Below are 11,047 nucleotides of genomic sequence, written 5' to 3'. Positions count from 1 at the left end.
TAAAAACACACAAGTACTGGGGAAATGGAACAAGAGAGGAAGGTGATATGAAGTAAATCCTTTATAGGCATAAGAAAGAAAAGCCTCTATCTTATTTTTAACACCTGAGAGTCCTATAATGCACTATTTGTAAAACCATGAAAACCATGTTTGCAACATATATGCATGACGGTGGGAATAATTTAAACTAAAATCTCTGAAGTATTCTGACTCCAAGAATAACTGTTGTTCCACAATTCCTCACCCATGGAATTAATGGTTTTAAGATCTTCAGCAAAGGAGTAGAGACCAACCCTAATAATAGAGTTATTTCTCATCTTGACTAGCAAATAGGATTTTTGAGTCACTAGCAAGATAATAGTCTTCAAAGCCAGACTTTGGTGAAGGGGAATGAATTTATAAACTCTTTTGAGTTCCATGATCACATTAGGAGTCAGGACTGGTATACTCATAGTTTCTATAAACTCTGAGTAGAGAAAATTCAGAATATATTATAAAGGAAGTCTTGGTTACACCAGAATGGCAGGAAAAAATGTTTTCTTTGTAGGCTTGAGGATTGTAAGAAAAAGAAGACAGGGGTCAAGGAAGAGCCAAAGAGTAAAAAGCATATGCTTATAGGTTCTCTCCTATGGGGGACTCTTGAGTGAATCCAGTCCTGGAGTTGGAGGCTTGCTGCCTTTAGTAGAATCTCTGTGTTTTGAACTCCAGGGGCAGTTTATTCTTTGTGAATGGCTCTTCCTGGAATGGTGCAATCCTTGGGCCTTTTTCAAGGTGTGCCATGGCAAGAACTTCAGGTCTCTGGGAAAAATCTGGTATTGACACTAGTAGAGGGAGATGGCTAGTTAGATGAGCCTGGAGGAAGCTTTCTTGGCTCTGCTGAAGCTTGGTGTATTAAGTAAAAGTTCTGAGGCTTGCTTCATGGCCTGCTGAGAAGTCACAGAGGTGCAAGAGAAAGGCCAGAGCAGCTTGGGGGCTGAAACAGCTACCAAGAGTATGAAATTCAATGACAATGGCCAGTCACGAGCATCAGAGAAATGCTATTTCATGCCATAAAACCAGATGGTAACATCCTTTGCACATGCCAGTCCTCAGACGAGATCCACACAGCCACCCATTCCAGATCTGCAGAGAGGGACAAGCCTAGCTGCCTCTCACGACTTCAAACCCTTCTACTGGGTAATCGGAAAAGTCATGACATATTTTTCTGTTTTTCTGTGCCAAAATGCAACATGACTTTTCTGATGACCCATTAGATCCTCATTTCCTCCAGTATTAGAAATACTTTTAAGCTTTCACCTCCACTCAGAAGCCTTCTTGAAAAGCAGAAAGAAAAGGGAGGATAAATAGCTCTGCTTAAAGAGTTGCAGTTTCAATGTAGTGACTAGTTAGTTGTCCAAGAGAATCATTTTAATATGAGTACACTATTACCAAGTTCTGTCCCCCTTCTCATTCCCAATATCCCCCCACTCTCCAGCAGGATTGGAAGTAGCTGATAATAAGGAAGAATATATCCATTAAAGCATATAAAGAAGATAGATTGATTTATGCCATTATAGTGAAGAATGTATACATTTGTGATCCTGTTCTACCAGGATGGTTATAGCTCCTTAGCCTCTTATAATATTCTATTATAATTTGTCTGAGATCCCTAGAATTCCTCTAATTTCCCAAGTAGAAAGGGGACTACTGGCTGAGTACACATAGTTTCAGGAAATCATTAATGAAGCATTTTTGTTGTTAGAGAAGAAACTGAAACCCAAGAATATTCCCCTCCTTGTCTCCTGGAACTCTCTCTGGGAGCTTCATATTGTTACAAAAGGAAGCCTGACCATCCACCTCCCCATGCTAGAGGCCGTGCGGAGGTGTCCTGATAACAGCCCCAGCCGAGCTCCGATTCCCACCATTCCTACCAATGTACCAAACATTGAGTGAGCAGTCTTTAACACACTGATTCACCAAATGAATTCCACCTACTTACTACAGTTCACACCACATGGAGCAGAAAAACTGCCAAGTGAGATCTGTGCAAATTCCTGATCCACAAAACCATAAGATAAAATCAAATGGCAGCTGTTTTGGGGTGGTCTGTCATGCAGCTATTGTCAAGTAATAAAGTCCAAAGAATCCAGTCCTGGGATTGGTGGCCCAAGAGGACAGGAAAGACATTCTTGCTAATTCTGGTGCCCTCTGCGGTGGTGGAGATGGGGTTTAAGTGTAACTTTAAGCATGGGTAGGCCTTGGAAAGTGGTGGTGGTGTCAGGCATGAGAAGGGCTTCCTAAGACTGGGAAGGGAAAAGGGAGACAATGGAAGTGAGAGCACAGAGAGAATATTCTTAATGTTTTTTTCTTTTGAGAGGTTTTTGCTGTAGGGCACATGCACTCGCCAGAAAGACAGAGAGAGACAGAGAAACAGAAAGCGAGAAATTATCCCCCGGGGGGGATGGCCATGCTGCAATCCCTTCTCCTCCATTCTCCTCTCGGGATCTTGGGCATGCACGCACGCACGCACACACACCCAACCTGAGTTTAAGCCACCGGGTCTGGGACTCGAACCGCAGTGGACTACGTGGGCATCCAGCGACATAGCCATTATGCTAACTGCTGGTCCCTCACAGAGAGAATATTCTGAGCCTGGCATGTGTAGGAAGTGTAGCAGCAAGAGATTTTTAAAAGAAACCACTGGTTAATGTCAAGGCAATGCATGAAATTGGAGATGTTTATTGCTGCTGAGATTTTAAGGTAAAGACCTTGCCTCTGGTTATTGTTTCAGTGTCAGAGGCTATCTGTTGAAATACGTCATGGTGACAAGCAAATAGGTTCGTTGGTCCAGCCTCAACCCAAACATGAGTTTTCTTTCCCCAGTGAGAGGTCATATGCTATGGTTTGCATTAAATCCATCTCAGCTTTGCGTGTTTCTTGGTCATGGATTATACCTGAAACCTACACTCTCAAGGTCCCCAACAGAAGGATCTGACTGCCCCCATGGTTCACCTCCCTGCATTATATTCACTCCACCATGTGTGCAAATCTGCACTCTATTCACTGATAATATTTTAGGTTTCAGGATCCTTCAGTTAAAGTATAACCATTCTACTGATTCATTTGTTCAAAAATATTTCTCGAGAACCCACTTCTATGTATTTGGCACTGTTATAGGCCCTTCTCTACCCTGAGTAAGACAGAGAAGGCCCTAGTCCCGGGAAACTTATGTTCCAATGAGAGAAAACAACAGTAAACAGAGAAACTGACAAGATAATTGCAAGAACTGTAGAAAAAGAAACCAGAACATGTAATCAAACTCATGGAAAGTAGGGGACATGTTTGATAAATGGCCACAGAAAGCCTCTCTAGGAAGACGATATTTAAAGGGACAGAGACCTAAATCACAGACAGGAGCCAGCCATGTGAGGTCTGAGGGAAAGGTCTGAGGGAAAGTGAATATCCAGGGCAAAGACCAAGAGGATGGAACTCATTTAGTGTGTCTGAGAACAGAAAGAAAGAGAAATATGGAGTACAGTAGGTGAGAGACAGGCAGAGAGATTAGGGAGGCAGGTGGTATCCATCACAGGAAGCCTTGTAGGGCCTAGTAAAAAGTTAGCTTTCTTTCTTTTTTTCTTCTTTCCTTCTTTCTTTTTTTTTCTTCTTCCTTCCTTCTTTTTTTTTTTCTTTCCTTCCTTTTTTTTTTTTTTCTTTGTCAGAAGGCATTCACTTACCAGAGAGGGAGAAGAGAACAAGAGAGAGAGAAAGCATTTCCCAACCGGGCATGGTCATGCTGCAATCCTTTTTCCTCAATTTCTCCATCCCATCAGGATTTGGGGCATGCACATATACCTGGCATGTTTTTCAAGCCACTAGAATTGGGATTTGAACTTTGGTCAGCCATGTGAGATCTGGCTTCCTTAACCACTGAGTAATGGGACCAGCCCTATTATTTTGCTTTAAGTGTAATGGAAAACAGTAGGAGAGAGCATGAGTTGGCTTGTTTTTTAAATAGGTCTTTGGCTGCTAGAATGAGTTATCAATATCAGTTTTCATGTTACCTGAGGATTCCATGAGGGGTTGACCACTTTCTCTGTAAAGGGCTGGGAGACAAAATAGTTTATGTTTTGGGCCTTTTTTGATTTAGCCTCTGTTGCAACTGTGCCTTATAAAAGTAGCCATCACCAATGTATACATGAAATGAGTGTTGCAAATTTTTTCCCCTTAGGTTTTTGCCATAGAGTACATACTCTTCATCTGAGAGAGACAGAGCAGAGAAAGGGAAAGTGAGAAATCACCCCCAAGGAGGATGACCACACTGAAATCCTTTTGGAATTTTAGGCATGCATGCACACACACTTGGTATGATTGTCAAACTGCTGGGTTCAGGACTCAAACCGTTTTTGGCCATGTGGAAATCCAGTGCCTTAACCACCATACCACCTGCTGTCCCCGAGTGTTGCTGTATTCTAATATAACTTTACTTACAAAAACAGGTGGAAGGCTGGATTTGGCCCTTGATCTGTACTTTACAGACCACAGATTAGGGAATGGGTTGCAGGAAAGGTGGTAGGTGGTTGAGCATACCAAAATTAACAGGTGATGTATGTTTAGTAGGGACATGGAGGATTCTAAGTTACCAGGCCACAGGCTCTGACAAGAAGGGGTATGGATGTCAGCGACAAGCTTTCACATTTCCTAATTTTGCAAGGAGGAAGAGGAGGAGGTACGGGGTACAGGCTGCCAGGGTATAGGCTGGTGCCATTAGACACTCGGTTTGGTTGGACCTGAAACAATTTAGGAATCATTTTAAGAAAATAAATGTAAGATTACAAATGCAAAATTAAGGAGCCTTGGAAAAAATCTATACAAATGACAGGCCCTGAAGCAAGAGCTTTATTAGCTTCAGGGTAAACCCCCCCTCTGCTTTATATATATCTCCTACCCACCCTCCAAACCCCACTTCCCACCTGCAAGCTCATAGCAACAATTTGAGCATCATTATTTTAAGTCAGACTGTCTCAAATAAATCCTCCTTTAGTGACATCTGGTGTATGACTGATAATTCCTTTGAAACGGAATCCTATAAAAGGAAAAGGGTGCCTACTCTGGGCAGACGATTGGGTCCTGCTGGGTTTGCTTTGTCATTACCAGGCTGCAGGTGCCCAATCCCATCCCACAGTCCTTTGCAACACAAACAGCAGCAGCTTGACACTACACTGCTGACTTTGTGATGCTGGTGCCTGTTTTGTGTCCTCATGCATATATTACCAAAGACGAGGGATTGTTTGGTGGCTGAGGAAAGTAGAGGAAAGACAGACAGAGGAAGGGGCAGATGGAGCCAGTGGACAGTGAAAGGTCATATCCCCTGCCTCTTGCTCTTCTGTATCCCCTCTGTCTTTTCCCTGTTGTACAAATTGCCCATTAAGTCTACAAAGGAAGGGAGAGAGAAAGGAAGGGAAGGTAAAGGAAGGGGAGGGTGGGAGGGAAGGAGAAGACATAGTACTTGATGGACATGAGGTTTTTTTTTTATAAAAATAGTAGAAATAGCTGAGTTATTCTACAAGAATGTTGAGGAGGTTGCTGGAGGGGGGCAAGTGGTAAACAAAACAGGTAGGGAGGATGGATGCCATGGAAACTGGTGGGAATCGTGGGGAAGTTTCAGGTTGTCATGAGCTCTGGATTGAAGGCTGGCTATAAATTTAATCACATCTATGAAATACAGAAGCGCAGGGGTGGGGAGTCCCTCTTAATAGCACTGACAGTTACAGATGCACCGTGTGCTTCCTGGAGTCCCTGGAGATGAGTGTAGCAGCCATCAGGCCTAGAATGTCGGCGAGCAGATGTGAGATGCCCTGGAGATCACCCTCCCCAGAAATACTGAATGATTTAGCAAGGGCTGTGTTTCTGTGAGAATAGTTGGGTGTTGGAAGTCAATGAGATATATGAATGAATGTCATGTGACCTCATTGGAGACTCCAGGAGAGTGAGGCCAAGGGACATTTAAGCTGTTACGGGGTGCACATCTCTCTCTCTCTCCCACTTGATGTACAGTTATTGAGGTCATAGGCCTTGTCTTATTCATTTTCATAACTCTTTTTGCCCCCCCCCCATTTTCCATCTTACCCAGCATCTAGTATAGCCTCTGACATATATTGCACTTGCTCAATGATTATATGTGTAATGAATAAATGAATAAAGAATGCATGAACAAAACACTGTAACTCAAAAGTCTCTACACTGGCCCATGCCATACTTCATTCTTGATCACCTCTAGCTTCTTTCCTGGGCTTTTGGTCTCCATTTATCTGCCATGAAAGAAGTAATGGTGTTATTATGGCATTGTTCATGCTGTCATTAAGAATGATGGAATGGCAGAGCTGGAAGGGACCTTAGAGACAGAGTCCAATGCTTTTGATGAAATCTGAGCTTCTTGAAAGAAAACCTGAGCAATTCCCATTTATCTTAAATTCAAACAAGCAGGAAATGCAAATGACTAGAATCTTTTATACAGCCTAAGTCATATTTTTATCAGTAAGAATATCTTATACTGTAAAAGTTTTTATGGGATATCAAGTCCTTTCACTGAGATTATCTCATTGGATCCTCACAGTAACCTAGTAAGTAACCACAGGTCTCTTCTGTTTTACCAAGGTAAAGTGGCTTGACTGAATTATTCACCTGGTAACTGGAGGTCAAAGTGCTCTATTGTGGTATCCACATGGTGAGAGCTTACCATTTCATGAGCAACAAATAGGCAGGTTGACCTCAAGCATCTCCAAAACCAGAAACTGTTCCCAGGTTCTCTCAGTTCCCTATTGTTTTGACAGATCCAGAGTTACATGGAAAAAAAAATTCTTAAATATAAATCAACACTGGTATTCCACTAGTTCTGCTGACTTGCGATAGGCTCTCAACTTAGTTGATAGGATGCAAAGGAGTATTACTTTCGTGTTGCTGCTCTGACAAATCACCACAATTTAGTGTTTTGGAAATCTTAGAGTTCTGGAAGTCAAAAGTCCAAAACAAGTTTTATAAGGCTAAAAGCAAACTATTGGAAGGGAGGATTAATTCTTCAGGCTCCAAAGAGGTATATACTTCTTTCCCCTTCCAGCTTCTGGAAACCATTGGCATTCTTAGCTTGTGGCCCCATTATTCCAATCTCTTCTTCCATCCTCACATTGCTGTCTTGTCTGGCTCTGCCTCCTCCCATGTCCCCTTTATAAAGCACCACTGCTGTTATGCCAGGCCTACTAGATAACCGAGGATAATCTTCCTATCTCAAGACCCTTAATTTAATCCCATCTACAAAGATCCTTTGTCATAAAATGTATCATTCACAGTGTCTACAATTATGACGTGGACACATTTGGGGTTGGTTATTCAATCTACCATGGCAGGGAATTTTATTTTCCTAAGGTAAAGCACTCAGTAGCTTTTAGGGATTTTAAATTGGTTCTTGCCAGCAGATCTATTTAAGAAGAGAATGGGGAGGACTATAGGACAAAAGGCCAGTGTATTCCCAATAAGAAAGAAGAAGGTATTTAGTTACTCTCTGGGGCTTGGACTGTCCTCACAGGTACCCTCCTTGAAATCTGAATTCAGAGTAGAGGTGGTGGTAGCCAGATGGGATATTCATGAATAGAGATAACAGTTTTTAGTTTTCACCTTTGTACCCCTACTACCTATAAGTTGAAGGAATGCCAGATGCCAGGATTTATGTGCTATTGATCAGTCTTTGGTAGTGTGTGTGTGTGTGTGTGTGTGTGTGTGTGTATTTCTTTTCATTTGGTGGGTGGTGGGTCTCAGCTTGAGGTTTTGTCCTAGGATCCAAACCTGTCTAAGCATATATAGAGGGCCCTGAAGTCTGGCTCATCTGAAGCCATCTCTGCCTATGGGACCCAGGAGTCTGCAGGATGAGACTCACCCTAAAAGAGGAGACTGCAGAAGCCACAAGCTTGGAGTACAAGAAGTCTAGTGGCATTGGGGTAGGGGCCATGTCTGTCTTCAAGGTCACTGCCTACACAAGCTCCATTGACGACAAGCAAAGGAGGCTCTTCCTCTAAAACCCCCAGGGATGTTGAGAGGGCACAAGAGCCTTCACTAACTTGGCAGCATGGTATCACCTATTGGGGCAGCAACAAGGAGTGGCACCAGCAACTTTTGTAGTGGTACTGGGGCTTCTTGAGCCTAGATAAAATTAGTAAGGGAGGAGGAAAAACCATGAAAGCAGGACGTTTAGGACTCCCCACCTAGGAATAGTTGAAGGGATAAAGGGTTACGAAGGTGAGGTGATACTCTTGAAATTGTGAGATGCAGCAAAACCAGAGAACACTTGTAACAGTATATTTTAAAATGTTAATAGGAGTCTTAATTTTATATTATTTTCTATTACCGTATATTCCTGTGGCCTTTCCCTGTTTCAAGCTCAGACTTTGAAGTGTTCATTGCTATGAGAACCGATATTGTTGCAGTAACAGAGACAGAAGCTTTAGGTTTCAAAAGCTTAGCCTTGAGGGTACTTACAGCATAAACAATTGATTTGGACTAATAACTGATGAGTCAGAGAAAGACTCTTACCTCTCTACTGGATAAAGATTCCCTGAATTTAGTGGGTTGTTGCTGGTAGTGAAAAGAGATAGAGGGAAAGTCAAGAATGGGTATATGTTATGGATTTGGGGAGGGAGCCACAGGTGTGCTTAGTATACCTGTCACTAGACCAGAAGGTGATGGCACCACCAGTTCCACTAGGTTAATTTGAGAGCAGAGAGACTTTGAACCTCTCTGCTCTAATTTAGTGCCCTAGGGAGAAGGCCAAGCTTAGAGAAGAGTGCTTAGGTGGTATGTTAGGGACTCTGGGTCCTACACAGGCTCTGGGTCTTCCCATGCCTCTGCTGGAATGGAGATCGGTGGAACACAGTAGTCAGCTTGAGGGACAACCTAGTCATTGCTCTCACAGGCAAATAAAGTCTTGATAGGCTCTGCACGTCTCAGAGGATGCTGATCTGAAGAAGTAATGACAGGAAATGCTTCTCTTTCATAATGATACCATGTGAGCCTTCTCTTCAGATTTACATACAATCCCAGGGAAAGAAAGAATCCCAAAATAGATTGCCATTCAATATATGCTATTTTGGCAGAAAGGGAACTAAAATAGATCATTCCATTGCAGTAAATAAATAAATAAAGACAACCACATTTAGTTCACATTTGAATTAGGGGATTGCACTTTTCATTTTCTACATTCTGTAGATGCATTGGCAAGTGACATGAAAGTCCCTGTGAACTAGCAAGGCATCATTTGATAAGGCAAACATTTCAGTCTTTTATGTAGAGAAATGAATTATTTCTCTGAAATATGCTTCTACTGAGCACAAGCACCTTAGCCTTGCTCTGGCATGTGAGGTTCCCCTCACCGAGGGTCTGAAAAGATCACACAACATTTCATTTATACTTACCTAGTATATTGCCCAGAACTTGCTTGGAAGTCAGACCACATTCTATGCTATAATGATTTCTGTGCATCTGAATATTGGCAAGTCTTGGGATATATATATATATAAGTCAGAGGTCCTCTGTGCTACGTTTAGCGTCTTCCCCAATTGGTCAACACTAGAGTAAATATTTAGAAAAAGCACAGGGTTTTTTTTTTTAATGTTTTATGCAACATTCCGAGTATTCCCTAATTAAGAGAGAATAGTGTAATGTGCCTTCATGTTCTCATCCCGTTTCAGTTATTGATATTCTGTCCATCTGAAAACACAGAATTTTAAAACAGGGAACATTTCATTCTAAAAATGAGAAAATAGGCCCGAGAAGTATAAGGTACTTTTCCCTTGCACATCAGCGAACTCTCTAGTTCTCCAAAGTGGGTAAAGTTATGCATAATGAATATTAATATCGAATAATGACTATTCAGTATTCAATAGCAATAACATTTCATAGCCCAGCAGTTTTTGATAAAGGAGATCCCATCCCTCCCCCAGTTTTGACTGATCCAGATTCCCCTTTAAAGAAATCCAAGGTAGTTATGTATAGGCTGCTCAGGGCAGAGGCTATGTATGGACAGTGAGGCAAACAGGGTACAAAATTTAACGGGTCCTCACTCTCGGAGTCAGGTATACCCTGGGTCAGTGCCTCACTCGCCTCACCCTGCCCTGTCCCTGGGGCTCCCTTTGCTTCTTCTGGTTTCTGACTCATATTAATCCAGGAGCTCCAGATCTGCTGCATAGCCAGCTCCCTCATGGGATCATGTCCCTCTGTGAGTGAGGAGATGACTAGGGTGGCATGGCTTTAATTTTCTGTGCTCACCAATTAATTCTCCTAAATGCCAGAAAGCAGGTTAGGAACTGCGATATGAAGATGAAGAGTCTTGGCTTTGTGGCCACTGCAGTCTGGTAGGAGTTTGCTCTGAGTGGTTTATTTTTCTGCTTACAGTTGAAGTGGTGAACTCCAAACCATGATTAAGTTCATTTCAGGGAGCTCGTGGGCTAGGGTAAATGGACTTACCAGGCTCTCTTTGCTCTTTGGAATTTTGGAGGATGCCATAGGGGGAAGCAGTAGCTGACAATCCATTTTTTCACTGAAGTATTTTCACTTGATTCTCACAGCAGTTCTATGATATGGGTATTATTTTCACTTGATTCTCACAGCAGTTCTATGGGTAGTATCTCATCCTTTTAGAACTGATGAGATGGTAACTTTGTGCTACTAAATAATTCGCAAAACTCCAGCAGCAAATAAGTTCTCATGAGATTTGAACCCTAGCCTATGTCTTAAGTTAAATGTCTTTTCTAATACATCTACCCATCCATCCAAATGAGGATAGTTTTAGGTGGTTGGGCAACTACATTTTTTTCCCAATTGCTACAGGGCACATGTGCTTGCCATAGGGAGACAGAGGAAGAGCACCTCTCAGGGGGCTATGACCACGTCACAATCCCCTTTCCTCTGTTTCTCCATCCTGTTTGGATTTGGGGCATGCACACACATGTGCACAGCACGTTATCCAAGTAGCTGGGGCCGGAATTCAAACTGAGGTCAGCCATGTGGGATCAGCTCTTTTTTA

The sequence above is a fragment of the Tupaia chinensis genome, unplaced genomic scaffold, assembly GCF_000334495.1.
Source record: "Tupaia chinensis unplaced genomic scaffold, TupChi_1.0 Scaffold000354_1, whole genome shotgun sequence".
NCBI classification, from domain to species: Eukaryota; Metazoa; Chordata; class Mammalia; order Scandentia; family Tupaiidae; genus Tupaia; species Tupaia belangeri.
The sequence above is the reverse complement of the archived record's forward strand: the minus strand, read 5'-3'. Positions refer to the sequence as shown.